General features: G+C 43.5%; 1 long non-coding RNA gene across 1 annotated transcript in view; it reads right to left on the reverse strand.

The window, feature by feature from the left end:
* Positions 1-427: 427 nt before the first annotated feature.
* LOC121037730 (uncharacterized) overlaps positions 428-22065 on the reverse strand; it is a 79203-nt gene continuing 57565 nt past the window's right edge. The window contains exons 2-3 of the long non-coding RNA XR_005793948.1: positions 928-1011; positions 428-862 (exon numbers count right to left, since the gene is read on the reverse strand). This is a non-coding gene — a long non-coding RNA (uncharacterized LOC121037730). The remainder of the gene's footprint in view (positions 863-927; positions 1012-22065) is intronic.

A 22065-nucleotide genomic window follows, 5' to 3' on the forward strand; every position in this document is an offset into this window, starting at 1 on the left:
CACATTCTTCAAGGGACTATATACTGAATGAAATGAAGAATTCTTTTCACACCAAAGCAATTATTAAAAATTATCCTCAAATCAGTCACCAGCTATTTGACTAGTGTTTGAAGACTATTAGGTGAAATTACCTGTCTGATCAATATTGTGTTCCCAGGAGACCAATAAACTACGTGCGCCCCCGAACCTTTTATGGCTTGCTTGTTGACCAAACATTCCCACAGAGATTGGCCGTCACCACTGAGCAGTTCTGTTAAGTGATAATCTTATCTGGTTTGCCATTTGATTTGGGTGATTTCTGCCGACCTGTTCCTTGCCCAAGAAAGCTCTCAGAAATCTGGGTGCTCTCCCTGAAGATATCGAAACGTTATTTACTTTAGATTTGGCGCTTTGGAAGGCCTTGCTTAAGGACACGCCTCATGCGTCCACATCCTGTCCGGAAAAGATCACTTTAAATACCACAGGCTGCACGTGACTTGTTTCCCTGCAGACGGTGTTATACCTCAGGAAAACTGGTCGCTTTTTGCTTGTGCTAGTTTAACCCAAAAAGTGAAACTCAGAAGTCCACTTTGTAGTTTATTCCTCAACGGGGGAAAAAAAAAAAATACAAAAGAAAGCTTTGAATGAGAAACGTGGCTCTACAAAGGTCCTTACGTGGGAATGTAGGCCAAATTTGGGAATTTGCTCAACAAAATCCTGAGAATTGTTTCCGTTTGTCCTCTTTTCACGGTAATTTTTCCCCAACTGGGCCAAATGATGCGTTCTCCTTTAAGGTAACAGTTCCTCCGGCCTCAGAAGGGTAGGCATTGTTTCCTTTCTGCATTGGAGACTTCCTAGAAAAACGGATACTGTGCCAGACAAGCTGCGAATAGGAACAGACAAAGGAATTCAGAATAGTCACCTGCTTTCGGTTTTTTAAAGGTATACCTTTAGCAGCCACCAACCGGCACGCTTTCACAACCTGACAATATTCTGTCCTCTGTTCCTGCGTCTATGTCGGTGTTGAGGATGCTATGGGAGATGGCAAGAGAATTTGACAATAAAAACACTGTTTACTCAGTCCTGTCCCCTACTGCAAATTTAAGCGTCTTTCCATAAATCGGGGAGTCTATACATAATCTTGAACTCGTTCAATTCAGGTAATTCAAAGTTAACAAATATTTATTGAGCGTCCCTAATATGTGCTGAACATAGGCTTGGCCTTATGGCAGGGAAGATACCAGCGGGGCGCCTGGGTAGCTCAGTAGGGGAAACATCTGGCTTCAGCTCAGGTCACGATCTCAAGGTTCATGAGTTCGAGCCCCACATGGGGCTCTGTGCTGACAGCTCAGAGCCTGGAGCCTGCTTCAGATTCTGTGTCTTGCTCTCTGTCTCTCTTTGTCTCTCTCTGCCCCTCCCCTGCTCGTGCTTTTTCTTTCTCTCTCTCAAAAATAAATAAACATTAAAAAAGAAGAAGAAGAAGAAAAGACCAGCAATTCAGGAGAAAGAAAAATCAGTTTGCAATTTATTACTGATCAAGAGTTAACTTAGTACTAACATGTTAATGTGTCAATGTACACCGTGTGCATATGTGTATTTGTGTGTGTGTGTGCCCGCATGCACGTGTATGTGTGTGCATGTGTGAATATACACGTCGGTTGTGCATGTGTGTTCCATGTTTGCTAAAGCATGTGTATTCGAAATTAGGTATAATTCAGGTTGGTGTCTCCTCTCCAATCTAAAGCAAAAACTCTTCTTTTTAATTTTTATGTCTGATCAAACTATATTTGATTTCATGCATTGCTTATTACAGAATTCTGCTTAGTATTTGTATTGAGAAATGTTTCCCTAGCTCTTGGATACAGTAGAGTACACATTTTTCCAAAGCAAATGCATCAAGCACATGGAACAGACTTTAACTTTTGTATTTAATTGTTTTGATGTTTTAATTTATTTTTGAGAGAGAGAGAGGGAGACAGAGACAGAGTGCGAGCCGGGGAGGGGACAGAGAGAGAGGGAGACACAGAACCCAAAGCAGGCTCCAGGCTCCGAGCTATCAGCACAGAGCCCAACACAGGGCTCGAACCCACGAACTGTGAGATCGTGACCTGAGCCGAAGTCAGACGTTTAATCGACTGAGCCACCCAGGCGCCCCTGAATTTTGTATTTAAATGAGCTAACTTTGCTGGCTATGTTTGTCTGATATGTTAATATTCACTTTTTGGTCCTTTGTAGAAAAGACATACATTTATATGGGCCACAGGAATTAGTGTTCCAAATAGAGTTATTTCTGTATGTAACATTCCATGTTTCAGAATGCAAAGTATGTCTTCACTGCAGCTTATTTATATGGACACTCACTGAAGTCCGTGTTCTAACGACGTTGGAACTCCTTCAGCAAGTTACATTTCAATACACGTTTATAAAAGATATAAGCCTCGAGAAAATGGATGAAAGAAGTCAAGAGAAGGGTATCACACTTTGTTCTTTTAAAATTTTCAGACCTAGCTGGTCAGTGAGTTCTATTGTTTCTAAAATTACTTTTAAAAGATTAGATTGACTTTAGTGTGCTTTATTGCTTTATAGTTTGTGAGAATATGATAAAAGACTATTAATGCTGCACATGGGTTAATTCTTCCTGAGAATGTCTTAGCCACTTAGCTACCAATTAAGCTAACACAGACCTCAGAGGCTGGAAACCAGGTGTTAGAGCCCCTTATCCTGCACAAGATCCCGAATTGTCACTTTAATGTCAGGCATGTGGTAGGTGGGTGCTGAATGGCCCCGGGGTGGATGCACCCAAAACAAAGATGTCATGGTTTCTGAATGAAACAAATCGAACCGTAGAAAATGGCTACACACTATCAACAACTCATGAGCTGAAAGGTCAAAGAAGCCGATATCAATTCTAAGTGGAAAATGGAGAAATAGACAAACAGATGTTAGACACAGTTTCTGCTTTTCATTCTTGGTTTCGTATAGACCTTAACAAGTCACCCCCTGTCACACGGCGAGCTTCTATACAGATCTAAAGGATCCGTTTGTCAATAGGAATTCTTCAAAGCGGTGGTATGTGCCGTTACTTTCAAATAGTAAAAAAAAAAGAAAAGAAAGAAAGAAAAGCCATATTTGGGGAATGTACTTAAAATAGTTAAAAATTATTGGCTCATCAAAGTGAAATCTTGCTCACAGTCCTCGTCACTTGAAATGCAAAGAGTCAAATCCTGTAGTTTCAACAACCATTTTAATCACGTTTTATAAAAGCAGCAACACTGAGAACACAGGAGGAAAACATTCATTTATTAACCTGAATGCACTCAGCCACGCAATCTGAAAGAACCAGAAGTACCACAGCTATAGGGCGGAGTGGAAACCAGGCCACTGGGTGATGTTTCTCTATGGTTGGTCAACTGGGACATTAAAGGAATTAAGTCAATTCTGAAGACATAAACCAAGGAAAATTTGAGGTCAAATAGATGCAAGCAGTTACCACAGATGCATGTGGGAACTGAGCATCCCGAGAAGACTCAGAATGGTGAAAAATATGTAGTTCTTTCCCTGGAAGAAGAAGCAAACAGTCCAGGAAAGGAAGCATCAATGTACGCGAGTAATCCTACTCGTGTCTTTAAAATGCAACCATAGCGTTCAAAGTGGTGTCCTTTATTGAACTGCGTGAAAATTCTGCCACAAATCAACCGTGAGATAACAGAACAGCTATTCCGGTCCCTGGTTCACAGGCGAAGATACTGAGAATGTGGCCATTAGAGTCCCGTGGGCATTTCCCAGCTCGGTGGCCTCGCTTCCGACACGTATCATCATCAATGTCATTTATTCTTTGTGCCTGTTTCCCAAGCTGCCAAATGGGATAAGAGTGCTTGTTTTCCACATGTGTTGACAGGATTAAGGAAGTACGCATGGAAAGCACTTAGTACTACGTACACATTTAATAAATAGTTGCATACATAAATATTATTTAAGAGCTAATGTCTTCTGAGTTTTAGGTGAGAGCTCATTTCAGTAGATAAAGCCTCTTATATTTCTTTAACATGGATGGATTCCAGATAGCTATATCGTTTTAATAGATATTTTATATGTAAACCCACCATAAAGATACACACACTCATACACATGCTCAACACATTATAAACTTCCACAGACTCTCATACACCTCACTTTGTCCAATCTGTGAGAATTTGTCCAGCTGGAATTTGCATAGTAATGTTTACTGAATATCAATAACTTTGCTGTGGCAGTGGCGAAAATATTAGTCCATTTTTTGGAATAGTCTAATTATGGGATATATAAATTCCTGTCATTAAATGATTATCAAAAATAAAATTTGTAATAAGCACCTGAATTAGTATGAAAAAGAATGTGTCTCCTTTCAGGACGATGTGACGCTGGTTTTAGCTTTGTTTAGAACACTTCTTTAAGTCTGACTTACTCTGAAGATAATTAAAGATAACAAAACAAAAAGTCATGGAAAATTCAACTTCCAATAGGAAAAAAAAAAAAGAATCATTATCAAGGCAAGAACAAAGGGGGAGTTTCATCTTTAAAATGTGGCTCTTAGCTTTGATAATATAAGTTTTCAATAAAATGTCTTCCAAAAGAAGTTCAATCAAATGAAAAAGCACCCAAGATGTGTATGATTAAAAAGTATCAGCAGCCTAATCCATCAAGTGTATTCGGGATATTGCTAATAAACCCATAAAGAAATCCTTTCCAGATTTTGTATGCTCTTCCCATTCGCTCAAGAGCAAAGTATTTTTCATTCATTCATTTTTATCCTTTATTCATGTCTTCCTCTAGCCAGCCAATAAAGGTTGATTTCGCAACTAGGAGTACCAATATGCTCCAGGGGTTGGAGAAGCTACGTCCTTGCTTTGGAGGAATGTAACATACATGTGAGTCAAGACACAAAAATATCCAAAACCAAGATACGACCTGGAGTCAAGAAGCATCAGAAAGAGAGTAAGACACTTCTAGCAGCTGTGATCTAGAAAGCTTCATGGAGAGGGAGTGGCTGGACCGAGCAGATCGGGCAGAGATGGGTGGCAGGGCTTTCTGGGTGCAGGAGAATAGAAGTACTATAAAAGGGAGCAGTACGGTAGGGACTCAAAAATAAGATTACAAAGGTTTTTGAGAGATTTTAGAAATATTTGCTATCGGTCATTCATTCCACCAGCATTTGGGGGATACATGAGCCAGGCCCTTTTGGTCTCAATTGGCACAGTGAATGAAACATGTGCCCCAATCCCTGCCTTCATAGAATCTACATTCTACGGTGATTCGGCGTGGGGGTGGAGGAGAGACACAACAGGAGAAACACGCAGTATATGTCATATATGTATGTATGTAATAGGTCGACTTATATCAGAAAGCTTCTTGTGTATAAGTTCGGCTTAAACTCACCTTTCATGAATAATTGAGATAAAAGCTTATGTAGTTCCCTATTAGGGTTACCGGAAATTACTAACCGCCCTAGCTCGCTTCTGTAACTTCGCCTGCTTGCTAAATGGATAATTTAGGTTGCAAAACGCTCCCCCATCCCTTCTACCAAGATCTGGCCTAAGCAAAGACCAACATGTAAAAAGTCAGGAACTCGCTGCCCCACGGGTATCTTAGGTGTCTAACTATGATTGGTCATTTTAAACCCTCTTAGGACAAAGAACTTTAAATTGATAGGTTCCTGCCAAAACTAACGTCTGTATGTCACAATATAATTGGCTACCATGAAATGCTGTAAATTGTAATTGCTTAGCTAAATAATGACATATTCTGACTTGCTAAAATCCATGTAAGCTCACTGCTACCTTTATTCGGGGACATTCTCTGCACTTTTCTCCTTAAGATCAGGAGATCAGGTTTGGCCTGGCCGTGAATAAAATCTTGCCTCACTTCTATTCGGCGTCTGGTGGTTTTTTTCGACAGCACCCTGTTTCATATAGCATATTATATGAGAGCTGAACGTTTGAAGTAGGGTGTCAGTGATGGTGTCACTGAAGTGACATTTGAGTGGCAACCAAGCAGGAAGGGGTGATGTGGTAAGCCCTAATGATACAGGAGGGAAGAACATTCCAGGTTAAAAAAAAAAAATAGCCAGTGCCAAGGGTCTGAGCTGAAACCATGCCCTCTGTGTCAGAAGAACAGGGAGAGGGACCCATGATGTTGGAGAGGAGTGATCAAGACCTAGGGGAGAAGGGGGTGAGGGCAGCAATATGGAGGCGTTGGAAGCAGACCTCAAAGAGGTGGGCTACTTCAAAGGCTCTGGCTCTTACGTGAAATGGTATGAGAAGTCTCAGAGAGTGAGTCCATCTCCTTAGGTAACTAAAGGACCATCTACTGAACACGTATTCTAGAGGGCAGGGGTGGAAGCCAAGGCAAGAGCTGCAAGGCTGTAGAATGTCCACAGGGGGTAATGGCGGCCGGGACCAGTGCGGTATGAATGGAGTGGTGAGAAGAGAGCAGGGCCTGGATACTGTGAAGGTGAAGTTGACAGGATTTGCTGTGGAGGTGGGCAGGAAATGGCAGATCAAAGATAACTCCAGAGTTTTAGTCCTAAGCCATTGAAGAGGAGTTGTCATTAACTGGAATGGGAAGACTTTGGGAAGAGTGACTTGGGGTGGGGAGCGGTTAGGAATGTGGCTCTTTTGGTACCCAGGGGGTTCAGTTTAGTCATTCATTATTTACCCATTTTTTGTTACCCATTGTTTGTTACCCATTGTTTGTTAATTATGCTTATTAAGTATGCTTGTTATGCTGAGATAGCCTCACACAAACCTACAGAACAAGGCCGCTTCATCAACTGGTAGTTAAGAGCTTTACCTCTTTAAAGAATCCAATATTGCCAAGGTCAAATATCGTATTTTATTTTGGTTGTTTTCTTTTCAGCATGACACAGAAGTGAATAAAATAGGTGAGGAGAAGAGATGGGGGAAAGCATAAAGATGAACTATTTCTGTGAAGCAGGCTCCAGAAATTCCATAAAGCCAAGGGAATGAGAGAAGTTTCCAAGGGGTCTATCTAGTCAGATACTGAAATAGACAAAACGTACCATCAAGCTCCACATATCCAAAGCTAACCCAGACTGAAGAAAATGATAGAGCCTTTCCACAAGAATGGGGGCTAGCCATTCCTCTCCTCCCCACATCCAAGAACATCTTAAGTACCGACTCCGATTCCAGTATTGAAAACTATGGAAACATAAATTATGCCTGGTGGCCCCAAGGTTTAATAACCTGCCATATTACAATGAAGAGCTGTCCTATCAATATCAATCACTGAGGACACACGAAGAAATCTGCCAAACATATAGGAATCTAAAGAGCAAGGCGTCTTATTATGCTTCCTGTGCAAATGTACACTAAATGATTTTAAATGCCTGTTTTTCAGTTTTATAAATGGGCAAGCGTCTATTTTTTGGCCTATGATTTGGCCAACCCTGGCCTTCCATAGAGAAACATGCATCTGTGTGTTTTCAAGAACTATTTACAATATTGGATGGTCACATCTTTTAAGGATGCAACTAAAGCTTTCATTTTGGAGAATTTAATTATGAGCACTGTAGTAACTATTATTACCCGTGTCTCATACATCCTCAGGTTTGTTCTATGGAACCTCTGAAACAACACTTTTTAAAAAGCATTATATACCCTCGTTTCTAATTTGACACGCTGGTATTCTTTTATTCCTTAAACTTTCATCTTTTTAATAGGAAATAATTGTCTAATTCATATTAATTTTCTGTATATAGGGTTTTTTCCCCCTAAATTAAAAATAGAAACTTATTTTCTATTGGCTATTTTCTATTTTCGGTTGGCTAAAGGGCTGCCTGAAGCCCGTTTGCCATTAATGAGTTTAACCTCAGGAAAAACAAAAGCAAAGCAAATTTTAGCCCATTCGTTGCACATTGTTAATGCCAGCAGCAGCTAAACTGAACAGTATAATGCTGTTTCATGCAAGAGGAAGGAAGGAAGGAAGGAAGGAAGGAAGGAAGGAAGGAAGGAAGAGAGAGAAAGAGAGAGGGAGGGAGGGAGGGAGGAAAAGAAAACTAGAGAGGAAAAACTGGAAAGCAAAACAATAGAATTTTTAAATGAAAATGAAATAATGCTGGGGCACCTGGGTGGCTCAGTCGGTTAAGAATCCAACTTCAGCTCAGATCACGATCTCACAGTTTGTGAGTCGGAGCCCCTCCTTGGGCTTGCTCCTGTCAGAACAAAATTCTATTTCCGTCTGTCTCTGCCCTTCCTCCACTTTCTTTCCAAAATAAATTTACAAAAATAACAAGTAGATACATACATACATACATGCATACATACATAAACAAATGGAATGGAATAATACTGTATATGAATAGACTGTGCCAACTTCAGTAGTGCTCTGTTTCTCGCTTCTGGTCTGGCTTCTTGTGATGGACCATGTGTTCATGTCTCCCCCAGATCCACATGTTGAAAGCCTCCCCCACTTGGGATGATACTAGGAGGTGGGGCCTTTGGGAGGTGACAGAGGAGGTGCCCTTCTCAGAAGAGGAAGAGAGACCAGAGCTCTCCCTCCACCAGAGCCCAAGGTGAGAAGACCACAATCTACCAGCCTGGAAGGGGACCTACCAGAACCCCCCAGATGGTGACATCGTGATCTCAGGCTCCCAGCTTCCAGAACCATGAGAAAGAAATATCTGTCCTATAATACTCTGGGATGGCAGCCCAAGCCCACTGCACTTTCCCTTGCCCCCGCCCATCTCGATCCAGGCTGTGGTCTCTTGGCTGTTCCTCCAGGGTCACCTGAAGCCTCAGTGCGCCGTCCTCCTGCTCACTGTGCTATGCGGGTGGGGGGTGGGGGGCTACAGGGCTGTGCCCTGACCTCAGAGGACCCAGACTCAGACACTATGGGGAGTGAGTTTACTCACTTTTTTGCTGGTGCATTTGCTCGCATGCAGACAGGTATGTCTGAGTAAAGCCTCATGTACGAGGTCAAAAGTGTCAAAAGAGCTACTTCATCCTAAGTCCTTCCTGCAAACGTCAAACAATGGGCTATTTAGTTTCCCAGTCTTTAGAGTGGTCTCCTGAAATGAACCATAAAAGGAACTTCCTTCACATTGCGCATTGCTGCTTGGAATACTCATTCATTTGTGTCTAACAAATGAAACTTACCATTCAGTCTCGATTTTCACCATGCGGTCTAACCTGTGACTCTAAGGATTGACTTCCAAGTGCATTCTTTTTTTTTTTTTATTTTTTTTTTTATTTATTTTTGAGACAGAAGAGGGGCAGAGAGAGGGAGACACAGAATTTGAAGCAGGCTCCAGGCTCTGAGCTGTCAGCACAGAGCCCAACACGGGGCTTGAACCCACAAACCGTGAAATCGTGACCTGAGCTGAAGTTGGACGCTTAACCAACTGAGCCACCCAGATGCCCCCCAAGTGCATTCTTAAGAAAAGTAGCTCATGTCTTTCCCCTCCAATATTTTGCTGCCCACCTGCGCAGCTTTGCTTTTAGAGGTTTGCATTTTAAACTAGTCACAACCCAAACGTATTGCTTGTGTTAGCTGACTGAGGGACACATTCCTCTCATGATAAATGTGAGTGAGCGTTACTACCTCGCTGTGCAATCTTGACACCATGAGAGGGACAGTAGGCGACCGCGGGATGTATAAGGTACTTCTTAATATTTAAGACATATGCTTCTTTCTTTAACTGAATGCTTTCTAAAGATGAGAAAAAACAAGTCATTGAATAGAACTAAATTTACACATAGCAAAGTCATGCTTCATGATTTTCTTTAAACAATTTTTTTAATGTTTATTTATTTTTGAGAGAGAGAGAGAGAGAGAGGAAAGGGCAGAGAGAGAGGGAGACACAGAATCCGAGGCAGGCTCCAGGCTGTCAGCACAGAGCCCCACGCGGGTCACGAACTCAGGAACCGAGAGATCATGACCTGAGCTGAAGTCAGACACTTAACTGACTGAGCCACCCAGGCGCCCCGCTTAATGATTTTCTTAAATACAAATGTTATGTCCATCAATCTCTTTTCATGAGTAATGATAAAGATCAGGGGCTGATCTCAGTTCTGCGGAGCCTTCAGCTTAACAAATTTTTGTGTCTTCTTTAACAGAAAGAAAACAAATAAGTAATACATTGCTAAACACAGCCGATGGTTTTCTTTGTTTCTGTATCTCTACACCCTCCCCAATTTCCACCTACCTCTGTCTCCTGTGCTGGCCTCATTTCCTCAATTGGTGTCTTTTAAAGGGATGCTTTGGTTTAATGCCACGACTTCTCATGCAAACTCCCTGACCTGCAGACCCAACTGTGAAATGGGAAGTCCTCACTTATAAGTCACACAGCTTACCCAAGCCGGAGCAGTTACTCAGATCAGATCCAGAGGAACTTCAAAATTCCCTAACTTCACAGCAACCCCCCCCCACACACACACAGTTTCCAATCAGTGATGAAGTGCTCTGTGGTCTCTACCTCCCTACGTGACTCTTGGGTTCACTGAAATCTCTGCTGTGTCGTCAGCATACCCAGTAGTCTGAGCTGTGATTGTCACGTTGACGGAGTCTTTAAAATGCAGCCTTGTTTGACTTTATCAAGTGTCCCTTTATTGTTTGCTAAATTTCAATAGACATGAAAGCTTTTCAAGGCCAAAGGCTGTCTCTTATATTCTTCCCCGTTACTTGATATGCTTTTCCCCTAATTAGCTCTGGACTCTCAGCAGACAACTTCATCATCTCCTAGACAGAAAACAAAAATATTAAGAAGGAGCTAACTCCTTCAACATCCGAAGACCAAGTATATTGATATATAGGCATCTGAATCCGTGTTTATTTTTCATTCCTGTTATGATAGAAGGGAAGCCCTCTTGAAAACTCAGGCTCCCCCCACCCACCCCTTCACCTGGGAAGGATTCCACCCCATTCTTTCTTCTTACTGCTTGTTCAACATCTCCAATTCTACCAACATTCCTGACAATGATTCACCATAATTATCGTTCCCACCATTAAAATCATTCACCCCTGGGGCGCCTGGGTAGCTCAGGGGGTTAAACGTCTGCCTTTGGCTCAGGTCATGATCTCACAGTTCATGAGTTCGAGCCCCGTGTTGGCTCTGTGCTGACAGCTCAGAGCCTAGAGCCTGTTTCGGATTCTGTGTCCCCCTCTCTCTCTGCCCCTGCCCCACTCACACACTCTCTTTTTCTCTCTCGTAAAAAAATAAACTTAACAAAAAATGAAAAAACAAAGCAAAACATTTACCTCTTCCTGGTTCTCTTGACCTCTTCAACCCTAACACTTCCTGAAATAAACTCCACATTCACTGCTTCTTCGGTCTAAGCATGAAAATGGTGAGAGGGGCTGGAACGGAGACTGGCAGGAGGGAGAGTTTTCGGAAGAGGCAGGCCAGATATCGATGGATGCATCTGAGCACTTCCCTCAAAAATTTAAATTTGAAGGGAAAACCCGGCAATAAAAACAGGTAGCGCTGGGAAAGGTAGAGAACATCAAGTTCCTTCACAAACCCATCAAGATCATCTACCACAGCGAATAATCAACGCTTCCACGGAAAGCACTCATTTTTATAGGAGCTACCTGAGATGTAAATCACACTGGGTCTGCGAGAGAGAAGTCAAACTACCTGAAATTTGAAACCGCATTGGTAAATTCATATTAAGGAATAAAATAAAATATGGGGTGAAGCCTTACAGGAAGCTTTCTCTCTCTGAAGTTGCGATTAATGTAACGTGAATTAAAAAAGGGGGGGGGGTGTCGAACTGTAGGCACTTGAGTCCTATAAATTATAATAGAGTCCACATTATAGAGACCAGCACCTGAGACTTGCATTTGGATTCACAATTGTGACTCGTCTGGGTTTAACTGTGAATCAAACTAAAAGAACTTTCTGACACCCCGTCTCTCCGCGGAGATTGTCACAGCTCTTCCTTTTGAATGTATCGGCGTGAAACACAGGGGCAAACACATTCGTGTTCATTCTTGTGCTCTCCCCCAACACATTCTACACCTCCCTGATAGGGATTAGCTGTTTTAGAGAGTAAATGCCCCAAGGTCAAGGACTAAATCCAACTCTTACGTATCGCGAGGCACACAGGAGGGCACGTCATTGATATTGTTGATGGTAAAAATGATCAGCATCAGGGGTTGTGAACTCCGCTCTGCTGAGGCTGTGGGCTGTAGAATGCACCGTGCTGGGGCCCGGCCTGTGCACTGCAAGATATTAGCAGCATCCTTGGCCTCCACCCTCTGGATGCCAGTTCCATGCCCACCCCTGTTGCAGCACCGAAAAATGTCTTCGGACATTTGCCAGATGTTGAGGACTACAGCTCTGAAGATGTGTGGGGACGATGACTGGTCACCAAGGTAACACAGCACAGGGCAGAGGAAGGACGCGGGCCCCTGCCACATTCCAGCCATATCATCTGGGTGTGCCGGGCCAGGGAAGGCAGAAAGAGGTATATGCAAGCCATAGGGTCTCCCTAGAATGTGATAAAATTGCCCACTGGAATCCAAACTAGTAGACAGCATTCTATTTTTAAAACTTTTTCTATGAGGAGGCAATTGAGAATTGATGTCCCAGTGGTAATAGGCATAAAAAAGCCATGGGGGGGGGGGGGCATAGGTAGATTAAGCTTTTTATAAATCAACAGTGCAATGTGACTGACTGCCAAACCCACTCCAATTTGATCGATTTGGTCTTCAGCTGCATTAAGAGTTGCATAATTTATTTAATGGAGAATTTAATACTCTGTACTTTTAAGATACATTTTGGGAATGTATAATTTAAAATGATTTCTGGAATGCCCTCAGACTACATTTGAAGAATACCTAGGCGTATAGGGGGAAATACTCAAGGAATTGCAAACTGTCAGAGAAATCACTCCTCTCAATACAAAAGAAACAGTCTTAGGAGGTATGAGATGCTTCAATACTGCTTAAACTCAAGCACACCCCCAAAGACCATTGAAAAGGATATTGTAGGAAGGGCTTAAATTCCACATGAGCAATTAAACTTGAATACTGAGGCCCCTTCTAATCCTGACAGCCTAGGTTCCTTAAAATGATCATTTGTTTTTGTTTTTTTTTTCTCTCTGGCCCATTTAAGACCAGGACCAGAAGGGTGCCTGGGATGGGTCTTCCCAAGCCTTCAGGGGAGAATGAACCCTCCAGCACTTTGTGTCTCGATTTCACATGAATTTAAATAACTCAATACTCCTTCACCAGTGTCTTCTCATGGTCTTGTTCTCTTAAGAGCAGGATAAATATCAAGTCCCTGGTCAACCCTACTTGGCCTCTGCAGATATGTAGAATGTATTCCAGACCAAATAAATTATTGACTCTTCTGTTCTAACACAACAGAATTTATCTTTTCTAAATAGCTTTATTCTTTATTACCTAGTGCATCATTATTTATACAGCTTGGGTTTATCCATGAGAAGGTCACCACTGAGGGTATGATCAGATTCAACTGAAGTTTCCCACCAATAAAGCTGTTCTGATACAGCGGGTTTGTGAAGACGTCCTCAAAGACAAACTTCCAGAATCCCTTGCTATTCCCCATACATTGCGTTCCCTATTTCCTGGGAAATAAACAGGGTCTTCTCGTTCACTAATGTCCCAAGTATTAAGTTTGAGTCACTAGTGAGCCCAAAATGACCCAATGCCATCGCATGAGTGGGTCCCTGTTGTACAGTGTATACTTGCAGAATATGATGTGTTCTTGCTTAAGAATATAAAATTTCATTTGTTTCCCATTTAACCTGGAGATGGCCAGCGTGCACGAATCTTATTTTTTCTTGTAGAAAACATAATATTTTATTTTTAAAATGCAGCATTATATCTCCAGCTAGAAAACATTCCACATCATTGAGATCCTCTCTTGTTTAAATATCACTCACACCCTTTTGTGTAATCCCAATCTTTAAATTCTAAATCAGTTAATCCTCTACCAAGTAAAATATCAAGTTGCTTCTCACTGCAAAGTCAAACATAATATAAGGGCAAAAGTATTCTACAAATAAAATCATCTGACGAAAGTCTGCCACAAAGGGGCCATCCATCTTTCAGATGGTTTCAATCTGAAACCAGACTGACCAATTTTCATTGGCCCTTTTCAGCAAGGTCCTTCACTTGGACTTACATGCACCAATGTGCTCGCTTGACTCAGGACTGCTGCTGAATTTAGTTGATGGTGGTAAAGTTAAGCGTCAGGAAATTTGTTTTTCTCGTAATCATGAATCCTGAATCTTTTCATTTCTGCGTCCAATATTTCCTACCTGTAAGGTGAACTCTGGTCCAGGCGGACCAGTGTGATTAGGATTAGTAAATAAACACCTGAAGGTTTTCAAAGATCCTAGATGGATTATGCCACGGAATTTTAGACTAGTTCTATGACTTCATAGGCGATCCTAGGGCTCTGATAGTTATGCACATCGGAACTTAGAAAGCCCGGGAAAATGTAACACATGGGAGCATGCCCTTATAAAGTCTTTGAGGAAAGATGCTCTTTTGTTTCCTCCTGCCTCTGTAAAACACGCATATGCAGTTGTCAATCTGCTCGGGGCTCTGTGTTTTCTTCCCCTATGACCCTCTACAGGTTGCTGTCATGTCAGCCCAGAGGAGAGAAGAGAGACCACTGGACACACCCAGGAAATGTATCCCTCCATGTTCATCACAGGATAGTATCTGGACACAACCTGCCCATCCACTCACAACACTCTCCAGCCTTTTCTCTCACTCACTCCTTGGTTTGTCCATTCAACAAGCTCTTGCTGGGAGCTGAGCAGATGCTAGCACACTCCACACCATGCCTCCTCTGCCCATCTCTGGCTTCAGCTGCAGCTGGATGGACAGCTCTCCGCTTTCTGACAGCTTCCTTCCACATTCAGCTCTGGGTGGCTCTCAGCTTTTTTTTTTTTTTTTTTTTTTTTTTTTTTTTTGTCTCTACGCTTCCCCCAAAGCCTTGGGAGCACGCTCAGTCTGGGCATCCAAGAAATTGGGGGTGTGGTTCCCTGGGACAACCATTACTGGTGGTTGGAGGGATGGGTAGACAAATGCCCCAACCTGCCTTCCTTCAGAGGGGAGTTCTAGACTCCACGAGATGCTGTTTCTTGGTGGATCTCCAGAGGATCTGAGCCCCATTGCTCACAGTGATAACCACTTTTTCTCAGCCTTTTCAATGACACACACTTTACTGGCTTTTTCCTTCCCCATGCCCTCACTCTTGGAATCATCTTCCAAATAGACTCCCCGACACCCAAGATCTTATCTCCGGCTCCCTTTTTGAGTGAACCCAAACTAAGACATTTCCCAGACCACTTCAGTTCAATAAACTTTATTTGGCTATTAACCCTATTCTAGGAAATGTGCTCAGGTTTGAAGATGAGCAATGCAATAGCACATTCTGATCCCCGACAGCAGGTGTTTTCTTTGACGGAGTGACACCAATAGACACATCATCACAACGCAATACTATAATTGCTGTAAGTACAGCATGGCCAAAGGTTTATGGCAGCTCAAAAGAGACAACAACAAATCCTTGCGTGGTGGTGGCAGTAGAAGCAGGGAATCTGTTCGGGAAGGCTTCCAGATAAAGTGTTAGAACTGATGCTAGATGTAGCAAATAATAGTGTGCTGCATGGAAAAAAAAAGAAAAGGAAAGAAAAGCAGAAGTAATCTGAACAAAGACTAAAATCGTGGAATATTTATTCCTTCCATGTGAGTTACAGAGCACTTACGACGCGCCAAGTTTCCCGCTAAGCCCTGGGACCATGTCACTGAAGAAGATAGCATTTTGTGTGAAATTCTGTCAGGACCCACTGTTCTGGGCCCCCGAGAACTCCACTGACTTTCCACTACACTGTGAACATCGTCCCATCAGGGACTATGTTGTCTTGTTTGTTTTAATTTTGTGCAGAATTTATCAAACCCTCCCCTCTCTAAAGTCTAATGCCACTTATCCATCATTTTTAGGCAGCCTAACATCTTGAGCCATTTTGAAGAGTGGTTTGATGCAGAGGTGAAGGCACCCACGAGGATGTGTCTGAGGAGCTTAAAAATGTTTGGCTTTCTTGCACTCGAATTTCTAAAATGAAACCATTTTCTTGGTTCAACGCTTCCCTTAGCTTCTCAACCCACGCTACTCTCACCCTGGAAGCTGCAGCTTGTGAAACCCGCAGCCGAGTGAGGACCTCCCCCAGCGATATTCACTCAGGAAATTCTGATCTGTAAACCCGGAGTCATTCAGAAACCAGCTCTGAGACCTTCATCTGGAAAGCTCCGTCAGTGTGGTGGGATCAAAAATGGAAATGCAGGTGAAGGGGGCTCCCAACCTAATGAAACGCCCCACCACCAAGGTCTGTAGGACAGATTTGTTTGCTGCTAACACCTGAGTTTACTGTCTCCTAAACACAACTTGAGCACACGTTTTCACACACCCAAGGAGAGATGGAAACCCGGGGGCAGGTAGCGTGAGCAATGGGACTGATGCACCCTGGGTTTGTCTTCAGCCATGGAAGGTCACGCTTCTCGTTCTAAAGTCAGGGTGCCCCCCACCCGCAGCCCTGCACCCCGTCCTGGTTTTTAAATGATGAGCCCAGTTTCTCAGCTCAGTAAACTGCCTTGTTTAAATATTCCTCTCATCTATTTTTTTTTCCTCCTCCGGGGAGCAAAGTATTTCCTGACATCTGTTTTGAATTTGTTTTTCTTTTAATTTCTGTGTAGGCCTCTTTTTCCTATCATCTGCCCCGAACTGAAAATAACATATGGGGTTGAAGGGTTTCTTGCCGTTTCTAGAATAATATGACCTTTTACCTCAGGGGACGCCAACAGGGCACTTGTGCTACCTGTACGTGGATCACATGGCCAGTGCAACGTAGTCACCTCGGTGTTCGGGGACTGAAACAAAGCTGTGTGTCCCTGGAAACTCCCCACCAAATATTTCATAAGCCAGGAATCCTTACTGAGAAAGAATGATGGATGGCCTCTGTTACGGACTGAAAGCTTGTGTCCTCCCCAAAACTCTCACGATGAAGCCTTAACCCCCAACGTGATGGTATTTGGAGATGGGGTCTTAGGGAAGCAATTAAGGTTAGATGAGGTCAGAGGTCAGAGGGTGGAGTGCTCATGACGAGATTAGTGCCTCTCCAAGAAGAGACACTAGAGAACTCTCTTGGGATCTCAGTCTCTGCCGTTGCGAACACACAGCAAGAAAGCGGCTGTCTGTAAGCCAAGAGGATATCTCACACCAGAACCTGACCCTGTTCCCACCTTGGTCTCCTGCTTCCGGTCTCCAGAACTGGAGGGAAGATCACAGTTGCTTAACTAAAGCCACAGTTGTTCAATCACGGTTGTTTAAGCCACCCGGTGGCTTAAATGGTTAATTATGGGAGCCCCAGCAGACAAAAACATCTCTGTTACAGAGACTGTCACTGTTGCCTCTGTATATCCCATAATGTCCTCTGGAGATGCGTTAGGGGACACTTCCCACATTTGGGGCTCTACTGACTCGATTGACCATATTCATATATTCCTTTGGATTCCCTAAACTCTGGAGACTCCTATCTAGCACAAAGACTTTGCCTCTCCCATAAGCAATAATGTTATTTGGGGCATGTTTTTAATGTATTCATTATAGACTTTTTGGAGAGTGAGTTGAAATGGAATTTATATGTACGTATACACACATACTTGCCCGCGCACACACACACACACACACACACACACACACACACATTGCACCTATGACGTCAGCAAAAGATTCTGCCAACCTAGATTCTTTGTGATTCACAGTCTGGAGAATGAGTAAACAATTGGAAGATGGAGAAAAGGAGTTTGTGAGAAGTGTTGCTGAAAATTGCAAAATGAATTCCTTTTAATGTTCTTTGAGAAATGAAAGTAAAAATTAGAATTCCTTTTTATTTACTGCTCAATAGTGGGACTCCTTTTCCAACACCACTCCATGCAAAGACCATGTCACGTGGCTCCCTGCTTGTATTTAGGATAATATAAAACCCGTCACTGAACAGTGCTGACAAGGTCAGTTCTGCTCCAGCTTGTGTCTCTTTCCAAAGGACACCATCATTTTCTACACTGAACGTGTCTTTGAATGAAATATTTTATGAAATAGCCACTTTTTGCTTTTTCAAATATTTTAATGTTTATTTATTTGATTTATTTTTGAGAGAGAGAGAGATAGAACACAAGCAGGGGAAGGGCAGAGGGAGAGGGAGACACAGAATCCGAAGCAGGCTCCTGGCTCCGAGCTGTCAGCACAGAGCCCGACGCGGGGCTCGAACCCACAAACCGTGAGATCGTGACCTGAGCTGAAGTTGGACGCTTAACCGAGTCACCCAAGCCCCCCACGAATAGGCATTTTTTAAAAAACCAGTCAAGTGGCATATAAATATGAGACAGTAGAGGGAATGGAGGGAAAACTCAGAACTATCAAAGTAAAACGTGGATACGGGGGAAAAGCACCATGAAGGTCTGGCTCTTGCCGTCACCTCTGCCAGGACCGCAGCAAGGTCTGCACCGAGGGGACACAGCAGGACGAACGTGTGCCCGAGGGCCACCACCTGCCCAGTGCAGCTGGGCTCCGGGTCAGTGGGTGGCTGTACCCTCTCTGAGTGACACCAGCAGCCCTTCTGCATTCCCTCGTCCATTGCCCCTGGCCATCTGTATTTCGGGATGCTCACCAAAGAGTGGGAAAATACTTTCCTCTCATTTCCAGCAGGAAATGATCTCTGGGAGTGATTGACTACTCTAAACGGTCTTCGTTCTAGCATCCACATTTCCTTAGCCGAGCATCTCCTTTTATAAAATGGAGTATCTGTTCAGACTGGCCCACAGTCCGATTCTCACGGTCTCCCGTGACCTTGGAAAGGAAAGAACAGCCTTGGAGGAGCTTGTTGGGATATGGTGTTCCTTAACTGTCGATTATGAACTTCTAAAATTACGAAGATGAAGAAAATCTTGGAATATTTCCTGAAGGTCCTTATTCCGTGCTTTTGTCAAAGTCAGTTCAAAATGTGGCATTACGATGAAATGGGAAGACATAAATAAATGACTTTTAAACATCCTAAGAGCTTTTATTTCCCCAAATTAAATGATTACATGAATCTCTTTAAAAAAAATGGATACAGGTGTTCAGTTTCTTTACAGTTACCTGAAAAATGATTTCCTGAAGCTGACCAAGTAAATGGCTCCATGACGATTTTGCATCAATTCTAAAGGATGTGGGGCGTCCAAACTGGGTGAGGAAGGGGGAAAAAAAAAAGGAGCATGGGGTTATGAGATCAAAGCATGGACCCAATGGGAGAAAATGCTTTTTCTCTGTGGCTTTGAAAATCTCCTTTTCAAGGGATCCCCTCCCCACCTACTCCGGGCTTTGGCATATGGTATGTGCTACAGACAGATACGCAGTAATACAGCTGTTAAGTAGCTGGCTCACTTGCTCCATGCTCCATGCCAGCTGGCCGGCAGCAGCCTGAGCTCGGAGAAGGAGCCGATTCCTGCCAGCTGTTGTGTACAAGAAAGTAGAGAACTGTTGGGGCTTACCAGCTTCCCCCCTAAGCCACTTTAGCCGAAGCTCCAGCCCAACCAAGGGCCCCGACGGCTACTCCTGGCTAAGCGCGTGTACTCCGTCCACTTGCCGCGTGGCCGTGAACGCAGGTGCCGTTGGGGAAGGTTTGGAAACGGTGAGAGCACTCAGTGCAGCAGAGCCGTGAACAGCGCGGGAAAGGAGGGCTCTCAGTCCGGCGCAGGGGGTGTGTCGGGGGTCCCCCGGGGCTGCCCGCGGACGCAGGCGGCCAGGAGACGCGTCTGGTCTGCGCAGCCAGAGGACCCAACGCGAGGACGTCACCTGGCTCAGTGGCTTGTTTCTGGCAGACGATGCATCAAACGAGAGCTCTGAATTTGAAATGAAATTCGGAAAGGAGGCTGCACCTTTCAAAGCCTGAAGAGCAAATCCTGTCTGGAAGGCTGGGGTGCAGGGGAAAGGTCATGTGACCAGGGGTCCGGGGAAGTCACCAGACCGTTTCTCTTAGACGGTGTGCGGGCCGCATGCCTTTTAGTAATGTGGGGTAGAAAGAAGCCTGAGCATTTTATATTTTCCTGAAGACCAGGAGTGCATTTTGTCCATCATGTTTTACCATGTTTTGAATGGACACTTTTTAAGGGTGATTTGTTATCTAACTCTGGGCTCTAGAAGAGAAAACTCCAGTCCCCCACTGGTCTCTCCGAAGGCCGCCCAATACGTCTCCCACCACAGCCCCACGTATGTCCTCACAGGCCCCTTGATCTTTGTGCCTCCTTGATCCTGGAAGCTCTGTGAGGTGGGGAGGAAAAGGGCAAAGACTGATTCACTGGAAAACGAGAGGGTTGCAAGATTCTCTGAAGGGATTCGCACCATCAGAGGTAGTGCCAAGGCCTACAGGTGAGCTGACATCTTGACCCCTGGGCAGACGTGAAGGCGAGAACGGGGACAATACACAGAGGCCCTGCGTTTGCCAGAAAGGCACAGACCACCAAGCAACGCTGTTTGCCTCCTGTAATGGCTTGCTTGAATAATTGCTTTCCTATAATTGCACTGGGAACTCCCAAGCCCAACATGCATGGCGAAACCTACAAATCACTGGTCAGGAGCAAGTTCATCTGACCCAGTGGAAGGCAATGTGCCAGGGCCTACCATCCCAGAGAACCCCGGAAGGGTTCTAACAAGACACCATCCTTCCGACCTGCCTCATAACTATATTGTGATTCATTGGCTGTCCATCTCTTGAGATTTGATGGGCCCTTCTATCTTTCCCCAAGTGCAACGAAAAGCTATCAGAGAACTTAGTTGTGCTGCCCATGACTGGGGAGAAGACAGAGAAATTGTTGTAGTGATGTAGCTATTGTAGAACATGGAACACAACACAGATTTAAAAAAAAACCCAAATTTATAATTTACAAACATCAGAGGCTGGTTGTTGAAAGGTCAGAGAATAAATGAATGAATGCTGATTTCCCTCAATATATAATGATGAAATATTTTAATTAAACAGAGTTGGGAAAAGATAACAAATATTTTTAAATAATACTTTTGAAGTTTATTTATTTACTTTGAGAGAGAGAGAGAGAGAGAGAGAACATGAGTTGGGGAGGAGCAGAAAGAGAGGGAAAGAGAAAATTCCAAGCAGGCTCTGTGCTGTCGGGGCAGAGGCCGACGCGGGGCTCGAACGCACAAATGGTGAGATCATGACCTGAGCCAAAATCAGACGCTTAACTGAGCCTCCCGGTGGCTTAAATAAAAAACACTATTTAAGAGGAACCTTGGTGGTTCAGTTGGTTGAGTGTCCAACTTGATTTCAGCTCAGGTCATGATCCCAGGGTCATGGGATCGAGCTCGACGCTCAGCACAGAGCCTGCTTAAGATCTCCTCTCCTCCTGCCTCTCTCTCTCAAAATAAAAATATAGTATTTTTTAGACATTAGGGTTGAAATTAACAGAATTTCTCTTGTAATATACACTGTATTTCTGCGATTCATCTAGGACCTGTGGATAAAACACTTTCAAATACTCGTTTTATCTCCCTGGCCGCCAATTTTATCACAAGTAGAAACAGTGCTTTAGGAAATAACAGAACATTGACTAATAAACACTGTCTGATTCAGTGATTTATTTTCTTCAAAAGTTATAGCTGTGTTCAAAATGATCCCCAGTGAAGGGTCACACATTAATTTAAAAATATTTCAACAGGAAAATTTATCTGTGAACTCTGTGATGCCACCACATTACTGTAAAACACCTTCTCATTTTTTTTTTCCCCCTCTACGGGCAGCAATCATATCAACATAGCTCTCCAATGCTACTAAATACTCAACAAGATGAATATGTTAATCACCTTCTGTGTGTAGAATGCTGTCCAAGACAATATGGCGGGGTAGGGGGTGGGAAGGGAAGGAAGAAGACAGGAAAGGAAAAGTCTGCTTTAAGGAGACTTTCTACTACTTACGATCCTAGTGAGCCAAATCCTTTCAATGCTGAAGAAACTATTGATTGAAGTAGAGTTTCTGGGGGCAACAAGAGAGGGGAACA

This window comes from Herpailurus yagouaroundi, unplaced genomic scaffold, assembly GCF_014898765.1.
Source record: "Herpailurus yagouaroundi ecotype Mexico unplaced genomic scaffold, PumYag 164, whole genome shotgun sequence".
Lineage (NCBI taxonomy): Eukaryota > Metazoa > Chordata > Mammalia > Carnivora > Felidae > Herpailurus > Herpailurus yagouaroundi.